The sequence below is a fragment of the Pieris rapae genome, chromosome 6, assembly GCF_905147795.1.
Source record: "Pieris rapae chromosome 6, ilPieRapa1.1, whole genome shotgun sequence".
Classification (NCBI taxonomy): Eukaryota; Metazoa; Arthropoda; class Insecta; order Lepidoptera; family Pieridae; genus Pieris; species Pieris rapae.
The window spans coordinates 3,417,725-3,424,056 of record NC_059514.1 but is presented as its reverse complement, the minus strand read 5'-3'; positions in this window follow the sequence as shown (position 1 = coordinate 3,424,056).

Here is a 6,332-nt window from a genome sequence, read left to right as displayed (position 1 = left end):
CAACGATTATCATTCTCTCTTGTCAATTGTCATTACCTCAAAAGAAACGCGAGTAATCCTTTGCATTTTTATTATTTAAATATTGAGTTCGTTTGAACTGAATGCATTAACAATCGTTTTAAGTAACAAATAATCTTAATTATATATCAATAATAGATTACAGCATGCTAATGACTACGCGGGATTACATTCAATAAAATAATAGTTATCCTCCTTTGAAATAACCCGTTTGGTAAAAAAAAATAACCGTATTCTATTAAATGCGGGCTGTCTTAGACTTAATAGAATTTATTTTAGTCATATTAATCATTACTTGAATATGAATGGGTTTGAAATTTTTTATTCTTGTTTTAAAAACAAAATTTGGCGTTTCGCTTGTGTATTAACAAGCAACGTGTTTCTAAAATACCCTTATACGCTTAGACCTATTTCACTTATCTATCCGACGATACCACACTAGAAACAAACAACATTATAGATATTAAACAGAGTTACAATTTATAATACTTAAAGTGTTTCTGCGTGTTTACATTAAGCCCATTGCAACCTTAACTTAACAACAACCCAACGTTTTGTGTCATTGTGTAGGTAGTAAATATTGTATATGTTCTTATTAATATTAGATTAAATATAAAGTGTAAAGTAAATGTGGAATTTAGTTCGAGTCTTAATCTGTTTTTTCATGCATATTTCTTTCTAAAATAATTTATATTTCGTACATCTGTCAGGCGTCCGTCGTTCAGTAAATTACATATATATATAATGTAAATATGTAAGTTTTCTTAATTTGATTGTCATTGTTAGTTTAACTTTTGTCTATGATAAGTTCCATTTTCACTTAATTTTCCATAGGACACATACCGTTCTGTATATAACATCACTTAATATCAAGTGAGCCTCGTGCCCGTTTGCCCCTGTACTATAAAAAAAAAATGTTACAAATAATCAGTTTTTTCATAGACAATTAGTTGACCGGGCTATCGTATCCGGCTAATGAATGTCGTTTTACAGATTAGCTAAACTTAATTTATAATGTTAATGAGATTTTCCCGACGTAAATATTTTCATAACATAGCTATACCCTCATATTGAAAATAATTAGTTTTTGCTGAGAAAGAATACATGGATATTTGTGTGGTTTCTAGTAATAGTATATGTATAAACTACTAGAAAGACGTAAGCATTCATTGTTAAACCGTAGACATAATCAACATAACGCATAGTAGGTACATATAGTCATAGCATACAGTTTAAAAGGCCCTAATACCGATTACATTAGTATCGCTGATTAGGGTGTGACTGCATAACAAATATAATTCTCTGTAAACACTGTCTATGTTTACAAACATGTAATTTAACCCTTTATTAGAGAGTCGTGCGACTGGCACGCGACTGCCACGCGACTAGCGCGCGACTGTGGTGTCGGTGGATCGCAATATTGTTGCGGATTAAACTTGATCGATGTCCACAAATTAATGTCTCGTTATCAGGTTATTGCGTGCTAATCTCATAAGGCGTTTGGTGGCTTTAAAACTAGGTACATATACAGTAATCCAACCTATAACACGCAAGAAGCGCGTTGTAGGACTATTCTCGCGTAACGCGATTACATGACCCCATATCACGCGTTATGTTACGAATGCTTCGCGTTTTACTTTTCTCGTTATAAGTGATATATATAAATATTGAGATAAACTATGTTATGAATGATATTACGAATTATTATAAATATCATGGTGGATAATGTGTTAAGTCCACGCATTACATAGGGTAATAGCTGTGTTATACGGACTGAAATCGCGTAATATGAAAATGTTTTATAAGGTGGTTTGCGACGTCAGTGCTGCGGATATTTTAAGAACTACATCGACCTTGAGTTTCTGTAATGACGTCACCTAGTTTTTTTGTCAGCAGTGAAAAGCACTGGCCAGCCAATGAATAACTAATATTTCATCCTGATTGGCTATTGGAGTCAAAACTTTTCAGAAAACAAGACCCTCGAAGGCTCGAGGCTGGAGCCAACCCCCGTATGTCAAAATCGGACATAGTTTTTTACTTACTGTTACTCTCCAATCAAGCAATACTTACGTTTTGTTGTGTTTAATCTGTTAAAACATTCCTGAATAAATCAGTCTAATCTTCTCAGTTTTTTGATTCGTTAATATGAATTGTCTTTACACAAGAAAACACATATTTAATTATATAAAGTTGGATATATCAATCTTGTGATTTGTTAAATTTATAAATTGTCTTGACGTGTGGTACTGTATGTAAATATATTTTGTATATCTGTCCCTAGTCCAGCGCAATATAAGATACTTCTTTGTCGCGCACCATCCCAGGTACTTCCTTCAAGAGCATACCTCAAAGGCTGGCTACGCGCTTGCAAAGCGTGGTGTTGCATGGATAAATTTAAGTTTAAGTGACCCGTATACTCGTTTGACTTTTGCCCTAAAAATAAAGAAGTATCAATACATATAGGATAAAGAAATTCCCCTGAGTCACGTATGTTGAAATTTTCTCGAAAACTGGTTAAAAGTTCAACAATTCTTTCACAATTTCCTCATATTTGCTTGCGGGCCCACGCTCAACTTTGGCGTTTATATTGTGTTAGCAATACGAGAATATTGACAAGAAGAGACATATACCTAAATTATATAAAACTTTTTAAATTCTGTAAATGTGTGTATTGTGCTCGTATTGCGTATTCCATGCCTCCTGCTGATAGAGGACAAAGCTTTGTTTTAATAAATAATATATTTTATTAATTTTAATAACTTAGGGTGTCATGTAGAAAATGGTGTAATGGTTACAAGTCGTTACTTATAGTGTATAGTGGCGGATAGTTTATTACCACTTCTCATCTGTTGTACGCCCTTGGTTAGTACCTGGCAGTAAATGTAAAATTAGAAGCATTTAACATGTATTTCTTTTTTGACGTTCATAAGAGTACGTTATGTTACCTATATGAATAAATCATTTTAATTTTTGATTGATATTAATAAAAATGATTAAAACCCCTCATTGAAAAATAAAACTATATTTGTAAATGCTACCTGTCTTTTACTACAGGAGCTAAATGTTGCACTATCCTTTAAAATAAAGTGCTAAAAGACCTCTGCCTATAAGAGTACGACTCTCGAAGTAGCTAAGCCTTCCTAGTTTAGAAACACCTTAAAAGATATCCAAGTTCTAATTGAAAATTGCACGAATATGATAGAATAAACGAAATTCTTTAATGTTGTAAAATGGCAAGTCATATCCACATTGCATGTTCGACCAATCGTTGGATTGATATTCAATTCGAGCGTGCCTCGAAAGGATCGCCGCGGGACAGCGCAATTGAATTTGAAAATATCTCCCCCTGCCCCCTACAACCCCATAACTGTCCGACTAGGTAGACCAATTCATATAATATTTTTAGTACTTCATCAAATTAATATGGTACAATAATTAATTTTTGATCTAATTTCTAATTATGTGCTGATTAAACCCGCGTCCTTTACCTCCCTCTATCTATCGACTATTTATGGAATTTTTCAGAAAAGAGAGTCGGTATGTTAAAACCTAATTCAAGAGGATATTTAGTTTAGTGGCAAAAACGCTGCTTTAGTTCTGTGATAAGAAAAAAATAAAAATATTATTAAAGGCTAGAAGAATATTTTATTTATTTAATTATAAGTAATCTAACAGCTACTTAATACACATTATTATACAAAATACAAATACAATACACAAAGCCAAAAGAGATTACACATATTAAATAAAAAACAGAAAACAAGCATTAAAACAAAGTTACATTTAAGAGAAAAACAAAAGAATAAAATTAAAAACTTCAAAATTAAAAAAAAGCAACAAATAATACTAAGAATTTATTAATATCTACTCCTATATGTATGTTTACATATATGTTTGTTGTTTAATGTTTAAAACAAAATAATAATAAAACTTAGCCTCTCCGAATAAATAAAACTATTCTAGAAGTTTCATCAGAGTTTACTTCTTATTTCATAATTTATTTATTAAAGAAAGTTGCGTAATATCTAGAATAAGATTAGTTATTTATAGAAAGAGACAGCGTTAGTTTTCAACAACGATGCAAATACACACGAATTTGTGTACCAAATCTAGACATTTTCCCGTCCCGAAAAAGTATAACGCATAGCCACAGTAATCTGGCCCAGCACAGCGCAGCCATTTTCCCGCCCATAGACAAGAGTTTTATTGTTTTTATATTTATTTATCTGACGCTGGATTTGTGATATTCTGCCCTTTCTATAGTTTTGGCGCGCGCCTTTATTACATCGTAAAAGGTGAACAAGTTCTATCTAACGCACACAAAATGACCAATTGAAGGACGAATGATATTTTTACCAACATTGTAATTACGAAATTGTCATATATATGTATTTGAATGTTTATGATTACAACATTAAATCTACATATACTACATATTACAACATATACAACATATTACATGAAAAATTATTTTATTAATAACAGCAGGCACAATTAGAGACAATATAGCACAGATCAGACTTAAAGTCATACTTAAGTATTTTCAAAAATGGCTTTTTTAATTTTTTTGTACCAGCTTGACCAATGATTAAGTTTTTTAGTTTACAGCTCCAGGAAATATAACGCATATGACGACTGGCGTATCGCCCGACAGTCCTGTAATGGATTCTTAGTGAATAGATAGAACCCGGGGCCCGTCTGTGGAGAAACAGTACACCTCCATTACTCACAATCCTCTCTTAGAAAAGCCTTTTAACACAGTAACATTTTTTTTTATTGACTGATAATTTTCTGATTTACTTAATCAATTTGCTGTAAATTGCGACCAGAATATATTGTACCTATTAAAAGTCGCGCCAGAAAATGGTTGAGGATTATTCTTAGTATAATTATGAACATCATAATTATTCTTAGCACCATAAAATATATATATATATATATATACTTGATTATTGATACTAAGCCACCCCGACTTGGTAAGTGGATGTAAAAACACGATGAGCAAAGTTACGACGGCAGCTGACCAGGCTGGTAACATCTTGGATGGTTCTTATACCTCCCTATTCCAATGTCCATAATCAATCTTTTTTAATTACAGTAAACAGTCCTTCAAATTATTTTGTGACAAATTATAATTTTTTTTTTGGTGACCTCAAGTTTATTTAATTATGTCTTGCTATTGAAGATAGGAAAAGACTACGTTTTTAAAGTTTATTCTCTGAAACAATCTCACCTAATATTGATGAGTTGCTTAAATTATGTCAAAATCGTCAACATAGTGTGATTTTCGTATCTATAATTTTATTCTCTTTATTATAGCCCTATGTTTCAATATTCGCTTAAATACGGCGTATGCTTGAAAGTAAAATTCTTTTCACGCCGACCTACGCTCGCTAAAACAGCCCGAGCTGAACTGAAAAGATCCTTAATTTAAATTAAACTTAGCTTAACTTACAGCTAGAAACACCAAAAATCCTTCTTAGTTCGTATACTAGATGGCGATACTGGTCTAAAATTTAATTGTACTGTAATTTTTACTTAATTATAAATTACATGCTATAAAGTAATACTATATCTAATCGAATAAACATGAGAAAATGAAAGTTTCTCAAAAATCTCAGATATCTCCAGATAGTGATGGATGCATGATCCGATTTTGTGGATCCACCATCATATCACCATCCCAGCTGTCGATTGAATCGCATATATTATTATACGTTTCAAAAAATCGCATAAAATTAAATTTACATTACATAATTTATAGGGATTTGAGCAAGCTACTCAAATCCCTCTCCACTGTAGTACACGGTTGACCAGAAACAAATATTTAAAAAATCTCTTCGGGATTTATTATTCACTGCGCCTACATTGATTGCGAGGACGTTATATGGATCTGATTAGCGCTGCGTTTCTTAAGTTCGATTTTTTTATAAAATTATTTCTATTTTGACGTGACAACGTCTTATAATTCGATGGAGCCGGCTGAACTCGCGGCGCGGGGTTACTTCGCGGCACGTCGTTACCTCTGATGCGTTCCATTTAAAGCTTTAAGTGCAAGCGTATTTATGCGTACAAAAAAATGTAAATTGATCGATTCAATTGTTATTGCCATTTACCTCCTTCTCTATATCCAAACAAAATATCTATCAAACAAATATAATAAATACATAAAATTAAAATTTTGTTTTGAAAAATGCTATTCTATCAGTAGTTTATCGTAAGTACACCGACTTTACAGACAACCGATTTTCTTACATATTTCTTAATTGTTTGATTGTACTCGTTGTTAAAACTGCATGATGTAAGAGAGCAGA